We start from the raw sequence: 26,990 nt of genomic DNA, 5'->3' as shown, positions 1-26,990 counted from the left end.
CGAAAACACTGAGGCTCCCTTTAGTTGATCGAACAAATCATCAATACGCGGTAACGGATATTTATTCTTTATCGTCGCTTTATTCAGCTGACGATAGTCAATACCCAATCTCATGGTTCCGTCCTTCTTTTTCACAAACAATACTGGTGCACCCTAAGGTGAGAAACTTGGTCGAGCGAAACCTCTATCCGTCAATTCTTGTAACTGAGCCTTCAACTCCTTCAACTCGGTTGGTGCCATACGATACGGTGCTATCGAAATTGGCGTAGTCCCAGGTACAAGCTCAATACCAAACTCTATCTCCGTCACAGTGGCAAGCCGGTAATTCTTCGGGAAAACGTCCGGGTATTCACTAACCACCGCATGCAGATTCGGGTTTCTTTTCTAACTCTTTGTCACCAAGTACATACGCAAGGTACGCTTCGCACCCTTTCTTACGTATTTACGAGCCAACATTGACGATATCACGGTGGCAACCCTTTAAGTCCGTAGACTCAACTCGGATCATCTCGTTATTTGTGCACCTCAAGTCAACGGTTTTCTTTTGCAACTTACCACCGCGTCATATCGGTCAACCAGTCCATACCAAGAATAACATCGAATTCATCAAATGGTAAAAGCATCAAATCGGTAGGAAAAGATTCTCGGATCATTAGAGGCATCTCTTACACTTTGTCAACAAGCGCATATTGACCCAAGGGATTTGACACTCGAATTACGAACTCGATGAGACTCAATAGGCGAGTCTTCTTGGATGCTAAAGTCTCACATACATAAGAATGAGTAGAGCGAGGTCGATTAATGCAATTACATTAGTATCAAAAGAGTGAAAGTACCGGTGATAACATCGGGGAGGATGCTTCCTCTCGTGCACGGATGGCATATGCCCTAGCGAGTCTGGTCTCAGATCGAACGATCGTGTCGGTGGCCCCTCTCGACTACCACTCCTACCTCCTGAAATTCTTAGTGGTCTACCTCTAGTGTCATTCCACTAGGTCTTGCACCTTGCATCCTATTCTTCTCATCAAGCTCCGTGCAATCTCGAATGAAGTGGTCCTTCGAACCGCATCCGTAACAGGCCCTGTTAGTAGACTTACCCCAACATTCACCTATGTGTCTTCTTCCACATTGGGGGCATTCAGGTTTCTCTTGGCGGTTATTGCCCACACTAGCTACCAAGTAGCTCGGAGTCCGTCGATGGTCATGCTCTAATGGAAATTCCAGATCCTCCTCGATTTATTAGTGTCCTCCCGAACTTCTTTACAGCCGAGAACGGAGCTTTACCCATCGATCTCTTACGATAGTCTTTAGCTTCAAATTCAGCCTTCTTCTTCTCCTTTCCAAGTTCTTCCGCCTTGCAGGCTCATTCGACTAGCGTTACGAACTCCTTTATCTCCAAAATACCCACTAGTAGTTTTAAATCTTCATTCAATCCTTCTTCAAATCTTTTGCACATAGCAACCTCATCGGCCACACACTCCGAGCATACCGACTAAGTCTTACGAACTCATGTTCGTATTCGAATCTTGTCATACGGCCTTGCTTGAGTTCCAAGAATTCCTTATGCTTTTGATCGATGAACCGTTGACTAATATATTTCTTTCAAAATTACATTTGAAAGAAATCCCAAGTAACTCGCTTCGTTTGGGACTATGGAGATCAAAGTCCTCCACCAATAGTAAGTGAGTCTCGCAACAAGGATATAGCACACTTTAGACATTCATCGGTGTGCATGATAGTTCATCAAACACCGAATGGTGTTATCAAGCGAAACTTCGGCTCTTTCGGCATCATCAAGAACTATGGCCTTGAACTCCTCAGCCCGCGCTTCCTAATCAAGTCTACGGTGGCTTACTCAGCCTCACGGATCGATGGCAGATGGCATTACGGGCTCTTGGGGTGGATTATTCAAATTGGAATTGTTGGACAACCGAATTGGTTCGGGCGTATTCGCGACCCACTCATTCATCATGGTAAAGAAGGCTTGTTTAGCCCCTCACCCGATTATTCGCAGATGATTGAGGTTCAACAGTGGCGTCCCTTGTGCGAGAGCAGCCGCTACACTTTCAACGTCATCCACCAAGGTTCTCTACACCGGATCCATTTACTAATCAAAACAAAAATTTTAACCGTCAGAAGTCATCACACATTTAAACATTAACATTAAGGCATGTATAGCTAGACTCATTCGTGCTATGGTAGTCTTAGAATCGACTAAACCATAGCTCTGATACCAATAAAAATGTAACACCCCGAACCCGAGACTGTCGTCGGAGTCGAACACGAGGTGTTAACAGACTTCAAGGCACTTATTAGAAATTTCCCAGACTGGCTGCCAATCTGCATACGGGTCGCATTAAAAATCATATCTTGAGTTCTGAAACTTAAAATCCAGATCCATAAATTTTCCCCGAAACTAGACTCATATATGCATCTACAAATTTTTTTCTAGAATTTTTGGTCAGGCCAATTAGTACAGTTTATTAGTTGAAGTCCCCCATGTTACAGGGATCGACTACACTGACCTTTGCGTATTACAACTTGGATATCTCCCTGTACAGGGCTTCAATACTGATGCCGTTTGTTTCTATAGAAACTAGACTCGAAAAGGAATCTGTACATATATGGCATGGCTTCTAATTATCTCTGGTAAATTCATGATGAATTCCCAAAGTCAGGACAGGGACTCTAGTAACTGTTCTGGCCCTGTCCCGCGAGAACTTAAATATCTCTTAACATACAGCTCATATGGTTGCTTCGTTTCTTCTATATGAAAATAGACTCATCGGGCTTCGATTCCATAATTCATTCATTATTTAATTCCATTTCCCCTATTTTTAGTGATTTTTCAATCTCACGTCACTGCTGCTGCCAGCACTGTTACTAAAGCAACTATGCCTATTTCATGATTTCCTTTGATCTAACTAGTGATTCATCATACATGTCACAAATTATGATCATGACTAGCCATACCAAAGGCTAATCATTGTCAAACATCTCCCTACAACACTATTGGCATATCATGAATTTTAACACCAAAATAATCAACCATGGCATGTGGCATAAAAATCGAATTACCAAGACTTGCAACTTAACATTAGAGAACTAAATCCAACCGAACATTTATGCCATTTTCGCATGGCTAAAAGTTTACATACCAAAGTTCAACAAAGCATATTAGCCTATACATGCCAAAATGTTCTCCTAGACCGACTACAAAAAGATACCAAAAGTTGCTAGCCGGTGTGATGACTTCGATGACGATCACGAGCACGCAAAGGGCGAGTCCAAGAAACCTAAAATAGGCGACAAGCAAACACCGAGTGAGTATATAACTCAGTAAGCCATAAGCATTATATTGTCGTTCAGTAATAATATATCATAAGAGAAAATAATTAATGCGGATTAAAATCCTCCATCCACACCCAAAGCGTGCTATAATTCCTTAGGCATTTCGGTTTGATCTCATACCAAGCCCTACTTTGATATTTCATACATTACACCATATGACATTGCATGCATTTATCTTCAAGTATAATCACCACATAGGTCAAGACTTACCAAGCTAAATTCCAAATATAAATAAAATGTCTATTCCTCATGAGCTCAAGGTGTTTACTCGTACCGCTGTCCATGATTGACTCGGTAAGGCCGCACACGTAGAGCATGTATGTTCATTTGAGGATGTGTAATAAGCCCGCACACTTAGTGCTTAATAGTCGAACTCGCACACTTAGTGCTATATAATCAAACTTGCACACTTAGTGCCAATTTGTGATCATAAATGTTTACACCCGCACACTTAGTGCCGAAACCAATAACTCAATACATCTCACCTCTTTTCTTTCCATTCAATACTTTCATCACCACATACATACATGTATATATATATATATATATTTATCATTCCATTCAGCATCATTACTTGGACATTACGACCATTTAAATTAGTACAAAATAAGTGCTTAATGACTTACCTTATATTGGATGAAATGATTCCCAATCGACTACTCGATTATCTTTGCTTTGCCTTTGCTTGATTCTCCCTCTTTGATGTCTTGATCTAAAATGAATACATTTAGTAGTTTAATCTTCTTGCTGGATTTTTATGTGTATAATTTAATGGTTTTCACCCTATTTCACAACTATCCTTGTTCAAAATATCAAAACCTCAACCAATATTCGATTAATGCTTCAAGGTCGAATGTATTGTCACCATTAAGTTAATCTAGTCTCAAGTATTTTTAATCCTAATATACAACATCATGAATCAACTCAACCTTATAAGCCAATATTACTCCTACAATCGATTGTAAAGAGTTAACAAAGAAAATATATTTTCACAAACATATACACCCATATGGCCGATTATACCAAATCAAGTTTAACCTTACTTATCTCAAAATTTTCATTCCATACTATCATCCCCATGACATAGCAAAGTTTTGAACCATGGACTAATTAGAACTAAAACTAGCAACTAAAAACATGCATGAATCTCATGGCACAACATCAAACATACCTTAATCTAGATACAAGGATAGCCAACCTCTTCCTAATCCTCTTCCAAACCAACCATGAGCAAGAACCCTTTCTTCTCCCTTGGGATTTTCGGCCAAAGGATGAAAAAAAATGAACAATTTTTTGTTTTCTTTCTCACCTTCACGGCAATGGGGAGGGGGAGAAGCCTTCACACACACATTTTTTTCTCATTTTTTATTGCTCATGCACCTTATTTTATTTATTCCAACATAAAACACTCACCCAACATGTTTCATGACATGTTTTGCCCATGATTCCTTGTCATGGCCGGCCACTAGCACTTGGGGGGGAATTTGACATGCAAGTCCTCCTTTTGACTACATGTACTATTAGGTCCTTATAGATTAGCCTATCATTTTTCAAAAGTGTCATACAAGTCCTACTAACTGAATTCACATGCAATCGACTAAACCGAAGCTTGAAATTTTCACACATTCATAAATACATATTCTAGACAATAAATATTACGTTCAAACATTTCGGTGACTCGGTTTAGCGGTCCCGAAACCACTTCCCGACTAGGGTCAATTTTGGGCTGTCACAGTCAGTTTGTGGATGGGAAGTCGTGCTAAATTTCAACTTTGTCCCCAATACTTCTTGTAACTTTCTCCAAAACTTCGAAGTAAACCTCGGATCTTTAATCGAAATAATCGACAAAGGTACTCCATGAAGTCTCACAATCTTCGAAATATATAACTCGACTAGCTTATTGAGTGAGTAGTCGGTATGCACCGGAATAAAGTGAGCTGATTTCGTTAGTCGATCAACTATAACCCAAACAACATCTTTCTTTCTGGGTGACAACAACAATCCCGTCACAAAATCCATGGTAATTCGATCTCATTTTCACTCAGAACCATCATAGGCTGAAGTAAACCTGAAGGTACTTGGTGCTCGCCTTTCACTTGTTGACAAATTAAACATTTCGACACAAACTCTGAGATGTCTTTTTTCATGCCCGGCCACCAATACAATCTATTCAAGTCATTATACATCTTAGTACTACCCGGATGGATTGACATACAACTACTATGTGCCTCGTGAAGAATTTTTCCAATAAGCTCATCATCTCTAGGTACACAGACCTTATCTCGGAACATCAAACAACTATCGGTATTAATCCGAAAATCTGATTCGTCAACTATCTCACACTGAGTCATCTTGGCTTGCAAATCTTTATTACTCTTCTGAGCTTTACAAATCTCTTGAAGAAACATAGGTCTAAGTCTAAACTCTGGAAGAATTGAACCATCCTCGATTACAGACAACTGAGTATTCATGGCTCTCAAGGCAAACAATGACTTCCTACTTAATGCATCAGCGACCACGTTCGCCTTTCCCGGGTGATAGTCAATTACTAACTCGTAATCTTTAATCAACTCCAGCCACCTTCTTTGCCGTAGATTCAAATCCTTTTGAGTCATCAAGTATTTTAGGCTTTTATGGTCAGTGAATACCCAGTATTTCTCGCCATACAAGTGGTGTCTCTAAATCTTTAGTACGACCACTATGGTTGCTAACTCTAAGTCGTGAATCGGATAATTTTTCTCATACAGTTTCAATTGTCTTGAGACATATGCTATCACCTAGCCTTCTTGCATAAGCACGCATCCTATTCCATTCAAGGATGAAACGCTACACACTACGAGTTCTTTTCCCATTTCTAGTTGCACTAAAATTGGGGCTTCAGTCAATAACGCCTTAAGTTTCTCGAAACTCTGTTGTCATTTTTTCGTCCACTCGAACTTGGCATCCTTCTGTAGTAACCTCATCATCAGAGTAGCAATCATGGAGAATCCTTTAACGAATCTTCTATAGTAACGCGCTAAGCCTAAAAAGCTTCTAATCTTCGATACATTCCACGGCGGTTTCCACTCAACAATAGCCGAGATCTTACTAGGGTCAACTCGAATCCCATCACCCGACACGATGTGTCCTAAGAATTCGACCTCTCAGAGCTAAAACTTGCTTTTACTAAACTTGGCATACAACTGTTTATCTCTTAAAGTTTGCAAAATAGTTCTCAAATGCTCCGCATGATCACTCGCATCACGAGAATCAATTAATATATCATTAATAAAAACCACAACAATTTTTATCCAAGTATGGCCGAAAAATACAGTTCATTAAGTCCATAAACACGGCGGGCGCATTTGTTAAGCCAAAAGGCATGACAAGGAACTAATGCCCATATCTCGTCCGAAATGCTGTTTTCAGCACATCTTACTCTTTAACCCTTACCTGGTAATAACCGGATCTCAAGTCTATCTTAGAAAACATCGTGGCTCCCTTTAATTGATCAAACAAATCATTGATCCTTGGCAAGGGGTACTTGTTCTTCACCGTCACCTTGTTGAGCTATCTGTAGTCTATACATAACCTCATCGACCTGTTTTTCTTTTTCACAAAAAGTATCAGATCACCCCACGGAGAATAGCTTGGTATCGTAAAACCCTTATCTGTTAACTCTTGTAGCTAAGTCTTCAACTCTTTTAACTCCAACGGTGCCATCCTATACGGGGCAATCGATATAGGCGCAGTACTAGGGACTAACGCTATACCAAATTTGACTTTCCTAGCTGGAGGCCGTCCGGGCAACTCTTCTGGAAACACATCTAAAAACTCACATACCACTGGCAGTGACTCAATCTTTACCTCCGACACTTGGGTGTTCAACACAAATGCGAGATAAGACTATGCCCTTTTCTCATATATATTTTCAGTAGCCATAGAAGAAATCACTACAGGTAAGCTATCCGGTTCACCTGATTCAACCCGAAGAATATCCCAATTTTCACATTTCAGTTCAATGAATTTCTTCCCACAATTTACTATAACATCATGGGTAGACAACCAATCCATACGAAGGATAATGTCAAATTCATCAAACGGCAATAACATGAGGTTAGCCTGAAAACAATGACCTTTAATTGTCAAGGGACAATTTCTACATACTTGGTCAACTAATACATGCTTGTCTAATGGGTTTGACACCTTTACCACAAATTCTGTAGACTCGATAGGCATATTCATGCTAGACACCAGTTTCACACAAGCATACGAATGGGTAGACACCGGATCTATCAAAGTGACATCATGAAGAGAGAAAGTACCTGTAATCACATCTGGTGACGATGCCTTTTCGCGAGCGCGAATGGCATAAGTCCTTATAGGTGCTCGACCCTTGGACCTCACGGCGGAACCTCTAGGCGCACCTTTGCTGCTAGTCCTTCTTCTCGGATTCTTCTGTGGTCTACGTCTCGAAGGAGCATTACTCGCTCTTATATCTTGCTTTTCGTCTTTCTTATCCATTTCAGGACAGTTTTGGATGAAATGGTCTAACAACCCACATTTGAAATAGCCCCTTTCATTCCCTCGACACTCACCAAAATGGCGTCTACCACATTGTGAACATTCTAGTCCATTTGGTCAGGCACTATCGACACTCGCGATAGAAGTGGTTTGAGCTTTAGATGCCATGTCTGCTTATTTCTGCACGAGAATCCCACTGAAGTATTCGATCGGGTAGTGAATTGTAACACACCACACCCGTACCCCACGTAAGAATGGAATATGAGGCGTTACCAACACACACATTCTCACATTTTCGAGTCACCAAAATTAGGTCAATTTTAAAACTTTACAATCCTTTTCAAGAACTTAATAACAGAGTGGTCGTAACTTCTGACGTTCATTGAATCCCCGAACTATTTAGGCGACACTATAAGGAAATAGAGAAGAGAGGGGGTAAGCATAAAGCTTAGTAAGAAGCATACAAATACATAACAACAACTTTACCATTTAACAGCATGCTCTTAATACAAAAGTAGGCATAAACATAACTTACTCATCTCTATCCAATACCCAACATATAGCATATATCGTACTCTCGTCTTATATATGTATCGAATAGGTACTGGTATTAGTCACAACACCGTTATACTTTTCTTATGATCTTAAACTATAACTCTCACCGTTGAACCATTCGAGACACTACTGGATATTCATTAAGCCTCAAACAAAGGGTAGAATACCGATGTCATGTCCCAGACATGGTCTTACACTGGCTCATCTCGTAGTTGATGCATGTCCCAGACATATCTTACATTGGCTTACATCTCGAGGCCGATGCATGTCCCAAACATGTCCTACACTAGCTCTCATCTCAATGGCGATGCCATGTCCCAGACATGGTCTTACACTAGCTCACAATAACCCATATGTCATGGCATGAATATCCTATTTATTTCCTATGGTTCAACCGGGAATGTTACTATCTCAACTGTCTGCATACATTCTCATTTCTGCAATCAAGCAATTCATGCTAAATCAATTCAATACAATAATGACAATGTAGTTGTGTTATTTGCATACAACTTACCTCGGGTTACAAAATATGGTGTCTAGATGCTTTAACCAATTTGCTTGGTCTTCCTCCGGTCTAAGTTCAGATTTGGTATTTCTTGATCTATAATAACCAAAATTCATAAATTTAATCATTTTATCGATCTAGGCATCTAATAATCTATACTTGGGCAAAATGACCATTTTACCCCTAGACTTTTGCAAAATGACCATTTTACCCCTAGGTTTGAAAATCGATTTTTATTGAATTTCCTTATCATCCAGGCCTAACCCACCATTTATATTTCTTATGAAAACCCTAAATTTCCAATATTTCACAACATTACTATCTATTTTACCAACTTTTACAAAATGGTTTAATTAAGGTTTCATGAGAAATCTCTTAACAGAAGTTGTTTATTTCACCACCAAGACTCATATTCTTCCATAAAATTTTTGAAAAAAACATACTTAATCTCATGGAAAAACCCTATACTTTCAACCATTTTATAAAATAGTCCCCTCATTTGAAAGCTCATGCTTCAAGGGGTCCAAAAATGCAAAAATCATCAATAAAAAGTATGTGAATCACTTACTTGCAAGAGGAATAAGTTGCTGAAATTTTTGAAGTTCAAAACCCCTAAGAATGACTAAAAAATCAGTGGTAATTAAGAAAGAATGAAAATAAAAAATGATAGCTAGGCTTAAGCATTATTTTATTACACATTATGTCATCCAATTACCTAATGTTGACTTTTCAACGTTTTTATCTCCCATGGCCGGCCAAGCTAAAATATAAAGGTCTTTTTGCCCTTTATAGACCCCAAATTAAGATTCTTAATAATTTAACACCCTTAGCTATCAATATAAGACTTTTACACTTTATGCGATTTAGTCCTTTTCCACAATTGAGCTCACAAACGTTAAAATTAACTCGCCAAATCTTTCATACACCACTAATAACTGATACGTGATATTTGCGACAGGTTTTAAAAATTTATAAATGAATCATTCTTGAAACTAACTTATTATCATGATTAAGGCAAGTGTACCTATCGAACAGTAGTATAGTTCAGCAAGACCGGATTGTCGAACCCAAATGAACCACGAGTACTAGTATATACTTCCTTTTTATTATCTAGCCTAAAAATCAAGAGGTTTGGTTATCTAAACTAATTCTTAAACTAAGAATACACAGAAAGAAAATTTGGGAAAATACTTTTTAGAAAATTCGATTGATTAAGACAATACCTAAGGAAAAATCCACCTAGACTTCACTTGTTATTTGACTCTGAATCAGACGATTTATTTATTTAACTTGATCCGTAGAAATCTCTAAGTTATATTATTATCTCTCTTGAGACTAATAACGTCTAACCCTAGGTTGAATAATTGAAATCTATTTCTAATTAACATCCTAGAATTGCGTTAACTCGATCTATAGATTCCCTTATTAGGTTTCACCCTAATCCGGCAAAATCTTGTCACCCTATCTCTAGGCGCGCAATCAACTCCGCTTAATTACGATAAATTTACTCTTAGACAGGGTCTATTCCTCCTCTGAATAAGAGGTTTAACTTAAATCAATATCCTGGACTATTAAAACAAGAATTAAGAACATATAATTAAGAACAAATCAAATATTTATCATACAATTCAGATAATAATAACAAGATCCGTCTCAGGTTTCATTCCCCTTAGGTATTTAGGGGTTTTAGTTCATACTTATGAAGGAAAACATCTCAAAAGCATAAAGATAACAAGACATAAGAAAACCTAAAACTCCTGAAGGAACTTGAAAGGAGATCTTCAGTCTTGATGATGAATCCGGCTTCTAAGATGGACCAATCGGCTTTCCTTGAGTAATGCCTTCCTTCCTACTTTACGTCACCCTTCTAAGTGCCTCCTTAGGTGTTTAAATAGGCTTTAGAATGCCTAAGAGCCCTCAAAATTGGCCTTTTCTAAATAGGGTTATACTTGGGCTCGGTAGGGACACGCCCATGTGACACACCTGTGTGCGATTACTCCAGCTCGTGGTCAAAGCTGTTGAATAGGCACGGGTGTGTAGTCTACCTGTGTAAATCGTGCTTCGATCTTGCCAAAGGGACACTTCCGTGGGACACGCCTGTGTGTGGAAGTCCAGGTCGTGTTGATTTCCCATGTGGATCCATTTTCTCTATTTTTGGCCCGTTTCTTGCTCTTTTTACTCTCCTATGCTCACTTAAGTATAAAACATGAAATTTAAGAATTAGGAGCATTGAATTCACCAAATCTAAGGAGAAATCATCCACAAATGAGCTAAGCATGGGATAAAAATATGTATAAATTACGGTTTATCAATAACATGTTATGATTCCAAAATAATAATAAAGTAATTTCTCTGACTTTGAATTTATGGTCTCTGAACCACAGTTCCGACTAGCCCCAAAATCGGGCTGCTACAATTCTCCTCTTCTTAGGGATTTTCGTCCCCGAAAATCTTACAGATGAATAAGTTTGGGTATTGATCTCTCGTAGTCTCCTTAGCTTCCCAAGTGGCTTCCTCGACTCCATGTCTATGCCACAAAACTTTTACGAGTGCTATACTCTTATTCCTCAACTGTTTGACTTCTCGAGCCAAAATCTTGACCGGCTCTTCACCATAAGTCATGTCTGGATGAATCTCAACCTCTGCTAGTGCAATCACATGCGAGGGGTTTGATCTATATCGCCCTAGCATGGACACATGAAACACGTCGTGAATCTTTTCCAATTCTGGTGGCAAAGGCAATCGATAGGCAATCGGCCCTGCTCTCTCGGTAATCTCATAAGGTCCTATGAAATGAGGATTCAACTTGCCTCTTCTACCAAATCTGAGAACTTTCCTTCACGAGGATACTTTCAAAAACACTCGATCACCGACTTGAAATTTGATCTCTTTACGTTTTAAATCCGCATCGAATTTCTGCCTATCCGAGGTGGTTTTCAAATAGTAGCAAACCACTTTAACTTTCTCTTCAGTCTCCTTGACTAAATCGACCCCGTGAATCTGACTCTCTCTAAGTTCGGTCCAATATAATGCCGTTCGACACTTTCGCCTATATAAAGCCTCATAAGGCACCATTTTCAAACTTGACTGATAACTATTGTTGTAGGCAAATTCAACCAATGGTAAGTACCTTTCCCAACTACCTTGAAACTCAAGAACACAGCACCGCAAAATGCCTTCTAAAATCTAAATCACTCTTTTCGGCTGACCGTCAGTTTACGGGTGAAACGTCGTGCTAAAACTCAACTTTGTACCTAATGCCTCTTGTAACTTTTTCCAAAACCTCGAGGTAAATCTCTGGTCCCTATCCGAAATAATCAATAAGGGTACCCCATGCAATCTCACAATCTCAAAAACGTAAAAGTCAGCCAATCTGTCAAGGGAGTAGTCGGTACGCACTGGTATAAAATGTGCCGACTTTGTTAGCCTATCCACAAATAACCCAAACAACATCCTTTTTCTTCTGGGTTAATGGCAAGTCCGTCACGAAATCTATAGTAATCCGATCTCACTTCCACTCGGGGACCGTGATAGGCTGAAGTAGACTCGAAGGTACTTGGTGTTCAGCTTTTATTTGCTGACACACAAGACACTTGGAAACGAACTCTAAAATGTCTCTTTTCATTCCCGAACACAAGTACATTTTCTTCAGGTCATTGTACATTTTTACACTACCTGGGTGGATGGACAAACAACCACTATGTGCCTCTCATAGAATCTTTTGAATAAGCTCATTGTCCTTGGGTACACAAACTCTATCTTTGAACATTATACATCCATTGGTATCAATACAAAATTCGGATTCATTTTTCGTCTCGCATTGAGCCACCTTAGCTTGTAACTCCTTATCGCCTTTCTGAGCTTCATGAATCTCTTGTAGAAATGTCGGCCTAGCTCTTAACTCTGCTAGTATCGAACCATCCTTAGAAATAATCAACTAAGTATTCATGGCCTTCAAGACAAACAATAACTTTCTACTCAAAGCGTCGGCGACTACATTTTCCTTTCTCGGGTGATAATCAATTATCAATTCATAATCTTTTATTAGCTCTAACCACCTTTGCTTCCATAGATTCAATTCCTTTTGAGTCATCAAATACTTGAGACTTTTGTGATCGGTAAATACTCAGCATTTCTCACCATACAAACGGTGTCTCCAAATTTTCAACGCGAACACTATAGTAGCCAACTCTAGATTGTGCGTCTGGTAGTTTTCTTATGAGGCTTCAGCTATCTCGAAGCGTAAGCTATAACCTTACATTCTTTCATAAGCACACATCCCAAACCATTCAAGGAGGCATCACTATATATCACAAACTCCTTGTCTGAATCCAGTTACACTAAAACTGGTGCTTCGGTCAACAAAGCCTTTAATTTTTCGAAACTCTGTTAACACTTTTCGGTCCATTCGAATCTGACATCTTTTTGCAGTAGCCTTGTTATCGGAGTAGCTATCATAGAGAATCCATTTACAAACCGTCTATAGTATCCAGCCAAACCCAAAAACCTTCGAACCTCCGTCACATTCCTTGGTGGTTTCCACTCAACAGTAGCCGAGATCTTTCTTGGGTCAACTCTAATCCCGTCTCCTAACACAATGTGTCCTAAGAATCCAACCTCCTAAAGCCAAAATTCACTCTTGCTGAACTTGGCATATAACTGCTTATCTCTCAAGGTTTGTAAAACCATTCTCAGATGCTCCGCGTGTTCACCCTTATCACGCTAGTAAATTAGTATATCATCGATAAAGACAATTATGAACTTATCCAAATATGGTAAAAAAATAAGGTTCATCAAATCCATAAACACCGCCGGGGTATTAGTCAAACCAAAGGGCATGACAAGGAGCTCATAATGCCCGTACCTCGTCCGAAATGCAGTCTTTGATACATCTTGCTCTTTAACTCTTAGCTGATAGTAGCCAAACCTCAAATCAATCTTAGAAAACATGGTGGCTCCCTTCAACTGATCGAACAAATCATCGATCCTTGGAAAAGGATACTTGTTCTTCACAGGTACCTTATTAAGTTGTCTATAGTCGATACATAACCTCATCGACCCATCTTTCTTTTTCACAAAAAGTACCAGAGCACCCCACGTTGAATAGCTAGATCTCGTAAAGCCCCTATCTGTTAACTCTTACAACTGTACCTTCAACTCTTTCAATTCTTTTGGAGCCATTCTATACAGAGTGATCGAGATAGGTGTCATACCAGGGACCAATTCAATACCAAATTCAACTTCTCTAGTTAGAGCTAATCCGGGTAACTCTTCCGAAAACACATCTATAAACTTACAAACCACTGGTACAGATTCAATCTTCGATTCAAACACTTGAGTATTCAACACAAAAGCTAGATAAGCCTCATATCATTTCCTCAAATACTTCTCAGTAGTCAAAGATGATATAATGACAGGGAAGTTATCCGATTCATCTGGCCCAACTTGAAGAGTATTCCCGTCTTCAAATTTCAACTTAATAACTTTTCTCCCACAGTCTACTACAACACCATGATAAGTCAACCAATCTATCCCAAATATCACATCAAATTCATTAAACGGTAATAACATCAAGTTAGCCGAAAAATAACGACCTCTAATTGTCAAAGGACAATTCCTACACACTTGGTCCAAAACATGTCTGCCTAAAGGGTTGGACACTTTCATCACAAATTTGGTGGACTCTACTAGCATGTTCATACGAGATATCAATTTCATGCAAATATAAGAATGGGTAGACCCCGGGTCAATTAAAGCAAGAACAGATATATCATGGACAGAGAAGGTACCCGTGATCATGTTGGGAGACTCTGCCTCTTCACGGGCACAAATGGCCTCGCAGGCGCTCTACCCTCGGAGCTTACTATAGCATCTCTTGGCATATCTCTTCTGGTAGCCCCACTTCCAGGGTTCTTTTGTGGTCTACCCCTCAAAGGAGCACTACTTGCTCTCACATCTTGATTTTTCTTTTTGTCATCAAGTTCGAGACAGTTTCGGATGAAGTGGTCCAATGACCCACTTTTGAAGCACCCTCTTTCTTTGCCTCGGCACTCGCTAAAATGGCCCCTACCACATTGTGGACATTTTGGTTTATTTGGCTGAACACTACCAACACTCGTGAAGGAAATGGTCTGGGCTCTAGAAGTCGTGTTCTGCTGGTTCTTGTTTCTATTAGAGAACCCCACCGAAGCATTCAATTGGGTAGTGAATTCCTTAGATTTTTTAGATGAAGACTGATGCGATTTGCCCATCTGTCTTTTCCTTGAATCATGCGACTCAATAGCCGCATTTCTTCTCTCTTTAATGAACTCTTCTGCTTTGCATACTCTCTCAACGAGTACCACGAATTCTTTTAACTCTAAAATGCCCACAAATACTCAGATATCCTCATTTAGACCATTCTCAAACCTTTTACACATGGTAGCTTTAGTGGATACGCACTCCCACACGTACTTGTTGAGTTTTACAAACTCACGTTCATATTCTGCTACCGTCATATGACCTTGTTTTAACTCCAGAAATTCCTTCCTCTTTTGGTCTATTAACCTCTAACTAATATACTTTTTTCAAAACTCTTCCTGGGAGAATTCCCAAGTTACTCTCTCTCTCTGTACAACAGACACGAGAGTATTCCACCATTGATAGGCTGAGTCGTATAGGAGTGACACTGCACACTTCACACACTCTTCAGGTGTGCACGACAGTTTATCAAATACCCTGATTATATTCTCTAACCAAAACTCTTCTCTCTCTGGGTCGTCATCTATTTTGGCTCGAAATTCCTCGGCCCATTGCTTCCGGATTTTGTCTACCAGAAGCTTCTCCCTCCTAAACACGTCCTCTCTTTGCGGAGCTACAGGGGTATACTGAGGAATCGGATAAGGTGAGGGAGGTGGAGTGTTTGGATTCACACGAATGAACTCTGTGTACCAAGCATCCATCATTCGGAGGTAGGCTTCTCTAGCCTTTCCACCTTGGCCCATGGTCACGAGCTCACTCTCAACTGGCACGGTCCCTTCAACTGGAACCGGTGCGTTACTCTCCACGTCATCTGCCGTGGCTCTATCCGGATCCATTTACTATATATGAAAATACAATTTATAATCGTCAGGAGTCGTCACACTATCAATATACTATTATGGCATGTATAGCTAGACTCGTACTCATGCTAGGTTAGTCTTAGGACTGACTAAACCATAGCTCTGATACCACTAAAATGTAACACTCCACACCCGTACCCCAGGCCAGGACGAAATACGAGGCATTACCTAACTTGAACACATACATTCTCACATTTTCGAGTCACCAAAATTAGGTCAAATTTAAAACTTTACGATTTTTATCAAGAACTTAATAACAAAGGCCTACGAAGCTTCAAGCATTTATTTAAAACCATTCAGGATTGATTCAGATCTTCCCACAACTCAAAAAAATATTACTAGACATAGGGGCACACGCCCGTGTGGGAGGGGCAACACGCCTGTGTAACCGATTCGATATGGTCGTACTGTTGGCTCGTGTGGCTCATACGTCCTAAGTAATACAGGGACACTCCCGTGTCCTATACCCGTGTGGAGTTGATTCTAAATTCACACCTACAGGGGTTTTCACAGGGCTTGGCACACGCCCGTGTCCCTAGTACGTGTCCTAGCCCATGTGCAAAAACCTGGACATTTTGTTTATGACGTTAGCAATTCTTAAGGCTCACACAGCCAAGGCACACGCCCTTGTGCTAGGCCGTGCCCTTCACACAACTAAGACACACGGTCGTGTCTCTGCCCGTGTGCTTACTATCATGCATACTGACTTGAAAATTTTATTTGCAAGAGACACACGGCCAGATCACAAGCCCATGTGGCGGGCCTCGTGTCTCATACGGCCTAGACACACAGCCGTGTGCTTACCCGTATGGACAAAATGAGGCTATTTACCAAGCCTTTTGTCACTTTTACATACATAACCTGCATAAAATAACTCTATGCCACTATAAGGGTACATCACATAGTCAAAATAGCCACAATGGACAACATTTCATTTGTACAATTTACTCATCCATGAAAATATCAACTTCTATTTATAAATCAAAATAAATATTGACCATTATCCATGGTCTTATACAAAATCAAGGGATTTACCCAAGTCAACACATTTGACTATTTCTCAATGACACATAACATTAAAGTCTAAGCCCTATACATTCCATACACAAAACAAGGATTATAACTATACTGAGTGCTCCGGATGATAGTGTGATCGTAACCTCCGACGTCCTTTGAATCCCCGAGCTATTTAGGCGACACTATAAGGAAATGGAGAAGAGAGGGGGTAAGCATAAAGCTTAGTAAGAAGCATACAAATACATAACAACAACTTTACCATTTAACAACATGCTCTTAATACAAAAGTAGGCATAAGCATAACTTACTCATCACTATCCAATACCCATCATATAGCATATATCGAACTCTCATCTTATATATATATATATATCGAATAGGTACCTGTATTACTCATAACACGGTTATACTTTTCTCATGATCTTAAACCATAACTCTCATCGTTGAACCATTCGGGACACTATCGGATATTCATTAAGCCTCAAACATGGGGTAGGATGCCGAGGCCATGTCCTAGACATGGTCTTACACTAGCTCATCTCGTAGCCGATGCATGTCCCAAACATGTCTTACACTGGCTTAAATCTCGAGGCCGATGAAGTCCCAGACATGTCTTACACTGGCTCTCGTCTCAATGGAGATGTCATGTCCCAGACATGGTCTTACACTAGCTCACAATAACCTATATGTCATGGCATGAATATCCGATTTATTTCCTATAGTTCACCCGGGAATGTTACTATCTCAATTGTCTTTATACGTTCTCATTTCCACAATTAAGCAATTCATGCTAAATCAATTCAACATATATAATGACAACGTAGTTGTGTTATTTGTATACAACTTACCTTGGGTTACAAAATATGGTGTCTAGACGGTTTAATCATTTTGCTTGGCCTTCCCCAGGTCTAAGTTTGGATTTGGTATTTCTTGATATATAATAACAAAAAATCATAAATTTAATCACTTTATCGATCTAGGCATCCAATAATCTATACTTGGGCAAAATGACCATTTTACCCCCTAGACTTTTACAAACTGACTATTTTACCCCTAAGTTCGAAAATCGATTTTTATCGAATTTCCTTATCATCCAAGCCTAACCTACCATTTATCTTTCTTATGACAACCCTAAATTTACAATATTTCACAACATTACTATCTATTTTACCAACTTTTACAAAATGATTTAATTAGGGTTTTCATGAGAAATCCCTTAACAAAAGTTGTTTATTTCACCACCAAGACTCATATTCTTCCATAAAATTTTAGAAAACAACCTATTTACTCTCATGGAAAAACCCTATACTTTCAACCATTTTACAAAATAGTCCTCTCATTTGAAAAATCATGCTTCAAGGGGTCCAAAAATGTAAAAATCATCAACAAAAAGTATGTGAATCACTTACTTGCAAGAGGAATAAGTTGCCAAAGTTTTTGAAGTTAAAAACCCCCAATAATGGCTAAACAATTGGTGGTAATGAAGAAAGAATGAAAAGAAAAGATGATAGCTAGGCTTAGACATTATTTTATTACACATTATGCCATCCAATTACCTAATGTTGACTTTTCAACATTTTTATCTCCCATGGCCAGCCAAGCTAAGATCTAAGGGTATTTTTGCCCTTTAAAGACCCCTAAGTTAAGATTCTTAATAATTTAACACCCTTAGCTATCAATTTAAAACTTTTTCACTTTATACGATTTAGTCCTTTTTCACAATTTGGCTCACAAATGTCAAAATTAACTCACCAAATTTTTCATACACTACTAATAACATGCTCTGACTCCAAAATAATAATAAAATAATTTCTTTGACTTCAAATTTATGGTCTCAGAACCACAGTTCTGACTAGCCCCAAAATCGGGCTATTACATGAACTTTTTCAATCTCTTAGATGAGGACTGGTGTGATTTCCCCATTTGTCTTTTCCTTGAGTCATGAGACTCAATATCAGTTTTTCTCTTTTCTTTGGTTAATTCTTCTGCCTTGCAAGCTCTTTCAACTAGTATCACAAACTCCTTTAACTCTAAGATACCAACCAATAATTAGATGTCTTCGTTCAATCCATCTTCAAATCTCTTGCACATGATGGCTTAGGTAGATACGCACTCCCTAACATATTTACTGAGCCTTACGAACTCAGGCTCATATTCTGTTACTGCCATTCGGCCTTGCTTCAATTCTAAAAATTCCTTCCTCTTCTGATCTATAAACCTCTGACTAATATACTTCTTTTGGAATTCCTCTTGGAAAAACTCTTATGTAATCCTTTCCCTTGGTACAACCGACACAAGAGTGTTCCAACACTGGTAGGCCAAGTCTTGCAAGAGTGACACAAAACACTTCATGCACTCCTTAGGTGTGCAAGACAACTCATCATGTACCCTAATGGTATTTTCTAGCCAGAACTCTGCCCTCTCAGGGTCATCATCTATGTCCGCTCTAAACTCTTCAGCCCCTTGCTTCCTAATTCTATCAATCGGAGGTTTCTTCCTTCTTAACATCTCTACCTCTTAGGGCGCTATGGGGTTAGGTTGAGAGATTGGAGGAGGGTGGGGGAGGTGGAATGTTTGGATTTACACGAACAAACTCTGTATACTAGGCATCCATCATATGGAGGTAAGCTCCTCTAGCCCCTCCGTCCTGACTCATTCTCACGAGCCCACTCTCTACTGGCGCGGTCCCTTCAACGGGAGCCTGCGTGTTACTCTCTACATCGTCTGCCATTACTCCGTCAAGATCCATTTACTTTATGAAAACACAATTTAAATTTGTCAGGAGTTGTCACACTATCACAATATATTTATGGCATGTATAACTAGACTCATACTAATGCTAGGTTAGCCCCAGAATCAATGAAATCATAGCTTTGATACCACTAAATGTAACACCCCTTACCTGAGTTCTACGCCGGAATAGGATACGAGGTGTTACCGAAGTTAAACACATACAAATGTACATTTACTAGTCATGAATTTCACTCTAATTTAAAACTTTTAACAATATCCTAATTTCCTTACTATGGGTCTACGAGGCCCCAAACACACTTTAGAGTTAATTTGGGACAAACCTGTGCACTCTAGAAAACTTTGTAAAATTTCAAGTAAACAGGGACACACGCCCGTGTGGAAGGGTAACACGCCCGTGTGTCTTCTTAACATGGCCATGTTAAAGGCCCGTGTGGCTTACTGATAAACCGTAATTTATACATAGTTTTATCCCATGCTTAGCACATTTATGGATGGTTTCTCCTTAGATTTGGTGAATTCAATGCTCCTAATTCTTTAATGTCATGTTTTACACTCAGGTGAGAACAGGAGAGTAAAAAGAGCGAGAAACGGGCCAAAAATGGAGAAAATAGACACACATGGGAAATCAACATGGCCTGGACTTCCTCACACGGGTAAGCCACACGGCCGTGTCCATTTGGCAGGATTGAAGCACGACTTACATGGGTAGACTACACGCCCGTGCCTATTTAACAGCCTTGACCACGGGTTGGTGCAATCGCACACGGGCGTGTCACACAGGCGTGTCCCTCTCGAGCCCAAGTATTGTCCTATTCGGAAAAGGCCACTTTTGAGGGCTCTTAGGCATTTTAAAACCTATTTTAACACCTGATGAGGCACTTAGAAGAGACACACGGAGTAGAAGGTAAGGAATTACTCAAGGAAAGCCGATTGATCCATCTCAGAAGCCGGATTCATCGTCAAGACTAAAGATCTCCTTTCAATTTCCATTTAGGGGTTTTGTGTTTTCTTTATGTTTTGTATTCATTATTCTTCTAAGATGTTTTCTTTTATAATTATGAACTAAACCCCCTAAATACCTAAGGGGAATGAAACCTAAGACGGATTTTGTTATTGTTATCTGAATTGTATGATAAATATTTGACTTGTTCTTAATTATGTGTTCTTAATTCTTGTCTTAATATTCCAGGATATTGATTCAAGTTAATGCATTTATTTAGAGGAGCAAAAGTCTCTATCTAAGAGTAAATTTGTCATAATTAAGCGGAGTTGATTGCATGCCTAGAGATAGGGTGACAAGACTTTGCCAGATTAGGGTGAAACCTAATAAGGGGATCCATAGATTGAGTTAATGCAAAACTAGGGCATTAATTAGAAACAGATTTCAATTAATCAACCTAGGGTTACACATTATTAGTCTCAAGAGAGATAATAATATAACTTAGGGATTTCTACGGGTCAAGTCAAATGAATAAATCATCTGATTCAAAGTCAAATGACAAGTGAAGTCTAGGTGGATTTTTCCTTGGGTATTGTCTTAGTCAATCAAGTTTTCCCAAAAGCTTTTCCCCAATTTCTCTCTGTAAACGCTTGGTTTAGTTAATTAGTTTTGATAAACAAATCCCTTAATTTTTAGGTTAGATAATAAAAAGAAAGTAATTACTAGTACTCTTGGTTCCTTTGGGTTCGACAATCTGGTCTTGCTAAAGCTATACTACTGCTCGATAGGTACACTTGCCTTCATCGTGATAATAGTTAGTTTCAAGAATGATTAATTATAAATTTTTAAAACCTGTCGCGAAAATCACGTACCAAGTTTTTGGCCCGTTTCCGGGGAACTAATGTATTAGGAACACTCAATTTTTATTACTTTAGCCATTTTACTTTATTTGTAATTTAAATTTTTATTTTCTTTTCTAATTTTTCTTTTATTCGCTCCTTGCAGGTTTTTATAGTGTATGACTAGAAGAAACCCGTCGGGACCATTACTGTTTGATAGTGAGATCGATTGCACAGTTTGCAGAAATCGAAGAGAATAAGGCAAAGCTTAAGATACACAGAGGAAGAGCAAGAGGAGGATATTCACACCACAACCGAGGAGATGACTGAAAACCAGGAAAATATACTACCTCCTGCGATTGCTACTAATCAGGATCCTGCTCCGCGTACTATGTATGATTATGCTAAACCTTCTTTAACAGGAACTGAATCGAGCATAGTTAGGCCTGCTATTGCTGCAAATAATTTTGAACTGAAACCTAACACCATTCAAATGATCCAATAGTTTGTTCAGTTTGATGGTTTGCAAGACGAGGACCCAAACACTTATTTGGCGAATTTCTTAGAGTTTTGTGACACTTTTAAAATTAATGGCGTTTCTGATGATGCTATTCACCTTCGGTTATTCCCATTTTCATTGAGGAACAAAGCTAAACAGTGGTTGAACTGGTTACCAAGATGGTCAATCACTACTTGGGAACAAATGACCGAAAAATTTTTATTAAAATATTTTCTGCCGGGTAAAATAGCCAAATTATGTAATGATATCTCTTCTTTTGTGCAGATGGATTTAGAAACACTTTATGATGCATGTGAGAGATAGAAGGACCTTTTAAGAAGATGCCCTCACCATGGATTACCACTCTGGCTACAGGTTCAAACGTTTCACAATGGCCTGAATCCTTCGACTAGACATATGATTGGCACAGCTGCTGGAGGAACTATCAATAATAAGACACTTGAGGATGCTTATGAATTTATAGAAGAGATGTCACTGAATAATTATCAGTGGCAAGTCATGATAACAAAACCAACAAAAATAGTTGGCATTTTTAACGTTGATTTGGTCACTATGCTCTCTAATCAGGTAGAACTTTTGAATAGAAAAATTGACGGTTTTCTTGGTTCTTCACAGATTCACCCAGTAATGCAGTACGAAGCAAGTGGAGGTGGATCAAGCAATTCAGAATACCCACCCTATGGCCCCAACATAGAGAATAAGTAGTTAAATTACATGGGTAATAATCCTTGATCTCAAAATAATCCTTATAGTAACACTTAGAATGCAGGTTGGAGGAACCACCCAAATTTTTCATGGGGAGGCCAAGGAGATCAGAGACCACCACCACCTCTAGGCTTCCAGCAACCACCCTACCAACAAGAGAAAAAAACCGAACCTTGAGGAGATGCTAACAAAATTCATCTTGGTGTCAGAAAATCGTTTTCAGAATACCGAGACAGCACTTAAGAATTAACAAGCGTCGATCCAAGGGCTCTAAACTCAGATAGGACAGCTTGCCAAATTAATATCTGAACGACCACAAGGTAGTCTTCCGAGTTACACTAAATCTAACCCAAGGGAACAACTCAACGCAATTACCATTCAAGATGAGGAAGGGTTAGTTGCACCTGAACCAGAACCGAGGCAAAAGGCTGTGGTAAGTAAAGGTAAAGGTGAGGTGGACCACAATGACCAAAAATAGGTAAGTAAAGAGTACAAACCGTGTGTACCATACCCAAATGCGACAAGGAAAGACCACTCAGACGAATAATTCGATAAATTCCTTAAACTTTTAAAGAAATTACATATTAACTTACCGTTTATTGAAGCTCTTTCGCAGATGCTGAACGTAGTTAAATTCTTGAATGAGCTTTTAACAAATAAACGAAAGTTGGATGAGGCGTCGCATGTGGAACTAAATGCGGTTTGCTCAGCCATACTACAGAATAAGCTGGCCAACAAATTAAAAGATCCAAAGAGTTTTACAATTTCTTGTTTAATTGGTAGCTTAGATGTTAATAATGCTTTGGCTGATTTAGGGGATACTATCAATGTCATGCCTTATAAAATGTTTAAACAACTAGGTCTTGGGAAACCCAAACAAACTAGGATGAGTATTAAATTAGCCGGTAAAACAATAAGATTTCCTAGGGGTATTATTGAAGATGTACTCGTTAAAATTGACAAATTTATATTCCCAGTTGATTTCGTTGTTCTAGACATAGAGGAGGATAGTAATGTTCCTTTAATTTTAGGGAGGCCCTTTTTAGCAACTGCTAGAACAATAATTGATGTTAGCACAGGTGAACTCACACTTCGTGTGTGAGACGAAACGATCAACCTTCAAGCTCGTAATTCGAGTAAAACATCAAAAATTGAATGTGGTTGTATAAATCATACTATTAAAACTGATCATGTGGTGAAACCTTCCTGGCAGGAAACACGTTCAAAGAACACACCTGAGCCATGTTCGAATAACGACAAAGGACCTATCTATGAAGAACGAATGCTACAAATTGAGGAACTTGATGAATGGCAGACACATAAACCGAAGACACACGATAAACCAAAACCACGCCATGACGAGCTCAATATCTCACACTGCTAGATGCAGCAGACTCTCGTATTGCCACTTCTGAACCTAACGGAGCAATCCCTCTTACAGTACTCAGTATTTTTCCATATGGTATAGTCGAGGTAATTCATCCCAAATTCGGCACTTTTAAGGTAAACAGTACTCGTCTTAAACCTTATGTTGATAAAATTGATAGCAGAGATGAGGAGTGTAAACTCCTCGCACCACCATGACCATGCAACAGAAAGGTAAGTTGAGCTTAGACTATAAATAAGCGCTTCTCGGGAGGCAACCTGAGCACTAACAGTGTTACCTTCTTTAAATTTTAGTTTTTTGACATTTAATCACTAACTGAGTCATTGAAACATAGGTTTTTCAAAACCACAAGGCCAGGCACACGGGCGTGCCGTAAGCCGTTCACATACCACGGGAGGCAACACGGCCAAGCGATACAGTCATGTGACAATAGAGCAAAAATGTTTCCCCAACACGGGATCCGATAAGTTGCCACGGCCGTGCAACATGGCCATGGACAATCCTGCCAAATTAACACGGGCGTGCGACACGACCGTGCTTACTGATCGTGGTCGAACCTGTTAAAATAACACGGGCGTGTGCCTACATACATTAGCGTGGAAGAAGCGAACGAAGATTGACACGGCCGTGCAACATGGCTGTGTACACCAATGCGCCCAATTTTGAAAACCACAAAACGTACGGGTTGAAATGAGGGCACACGGGCGTGCCCCATAGCCGTGTGCCCTAATCTCTTTATAAACACCTATTATTTATTTTATTTTTATCTTTATATCTTGAAATTAATTTTTATTTCCTTTTAATACTATTTTATCTTGAGATTTTATAATTTTTATTCGGCTATTTCTTTACGAGTAATTATGCTTCTTTTTATTTCTTAAAAAGTTCCTGATTCTATCACAGTTATAAAGAGCTCCAAAGCTCATCATCACTTAGGAACTAAAAACTCCACTGGAAAAGGTTCTCCACGACTGCCACGTTCTGCTCGACCACGACCATAGCTACTACCAGATATAATATTCTTTTGTCGCAGGACTTATGGACTAATGAACCTCTACCACCACCGGAGTATCCTCTTCCACTCTCATCATTTCCTTGGCCGATTATTCTCCATAACTCCAATTCAAGGAGTTCATTCATCATTCAGGAAGTTTCATTTCTCTCCCTATCTTATGATTATAGATCTATATTTTTCAATATATTTATCTTTGTACATTGAGGGCAATGTACATCTTAAGTGTGGGGGGTCTTTTATATCATTATCAGAAATCCCTGAATTTTGTCTTGTTCTCATGTGATCTTCTCATACCACTATTAGAATGAATTTTGATTAAGTTATGATTTTTATTGATATGTCTTGAATTAAAACATAGGCATTTATGCATTGATCGTTTAAACTTTAAGACATTAGGGAATCAAGCGTAATAAGTTGATTTTTGAGAAATAGAAATTTTTTAGATTGTTTCCCCAAGTTTAGATATTATCTTGAGTTAAAATTCACAGGGTTAACATCAAAAAGCCATAATTTTGTGAGATCTTGAGCCTTTAGAGCATATGTTATTTTTTTCATGCTCACTCTTATTATGAGTGCATCAGTATTGAATTGTTATTCTAGAACTTGCTTGATTATGCATGTCAAGACGACACCATTTGATTTGATATGTCGAGATGATAAAGGCACTTAGGTTTAACCCACTCACTCCATAAAAGCCTACCTTCATAATTAACCCTTAGTAAACCCCTTTGAGCCTTACAAGCCATTAATTGATTTACCCTCAATATTAACCCATAATCCATTATTGTTGAAATCCCCTAATTTGATCCCTATTTTTGTCGAGGTTTGATTTGAACTAATTGCTTAGCTATGTTTTACTCTTCGTTGCAATAATTAAGTTCTATGTTATTTGACTTGTTCTTAAAAAAAATAAAATACTTACATACATATTAGTAGTAATTCGTCATTTTTTAGCTTGAGTGCTAATTCCATATTCTGAGAAGAAGCTCACTTGTATTCAACTGATAATTAATTATTTTTCCAGTTAGGTGATTTTTTTTCAATTCAATCTCGATTCTAACCTTTTCTTTCAGCTTGTGACCACACCCCCTAACCAAAGCCACGTTACAACCCTCTTAAGACCTTTTTGATTGATATATCATCTCAATATATAGTGGTGGAGATTTGATTTTCATGCAAGCCTATGGTAATAACCTTTCATATTGACTAATAAGTGCTTTATTTGATGTCCTTAAACACCTCGAGTGATTTGAGTGAACCTTTAGTGAGGATGTTAAACTCTGTGATATTTTGATCAAAGGTGATTACTTAATTGAGGGGGACACCTATGTTTTCATGATAAAATGCTCAACTTGGAATGTTTGAAAATTTGATGTACTTTTAGTTGAATTTTCAATGTATGAATACTTATGGATTATTTTGAGATATTATTGATAGGGATTATAAATTGAAAAGAATTTATTTTGATTGTGAGTTGAGGATTTTGCTTGAGGACAAACAAATGCTTAAGTGTGGGGGTATTTGATAAACTGTAATTTATACATATTTTTATCCCATGCTTAGCACATTTATGGATGGTTTCTCCTTAGATTTGGTGAATTCGATCTCCTAATTCTTTAATTTCATGTTTTATACTTAGGTGAGCACAGGAGAGTAAAAAGAGCGATAAACGGGCCGAAAACGGAGAAAATGGACCCACATAGGAAATCAACACGGCCTGGACGTCCTCACACGGGTAAGCCACACAGCCGTGTCCATTTGGCAGGATCGAAGCACGACTTACACGGGTAGACTACATG

General features: G+C 38.9%; 1 non-coding gene across 1 annotated transcript; it reads right to left on the bottom strand.

Moving 5' to 3' along the window:
• Positions 1–22,317: 22,317 nt before the first annotated feature.
• On the bottom strand, positions 22,318–22,422 carry LOC128294845 (small nucleolar RNA R71). The gene has a single exon (XR_008285152.1). It is a non-coding gene; the product is annotated as a small nucleolar RNA R71 (small nucleolar RNA).
• Between the last annotated feature and the right edge of the window lie 4,568 nt (positions 22,423–26,990).

Source organism: Gossypium arboreum, chromosome 6 (assembly GCF_025698485.1).
Source record: "Gossypium arboreum isolate Shixiya-1 chromosome 6, ASM2569848v2, whole genome shotgun sequence".
NCBI classification, from domain to species: Eukaryota; Viridiplantae; Streptophyta; class Magnoliopsida; order Malvales; family Malvaceae; genus Gossypium; species Gossypium arboreum.
Note: the sequence above shows the minus strand (reverse complement) of the source record. Positions and strands in the feature narration are given on the sequence as shown.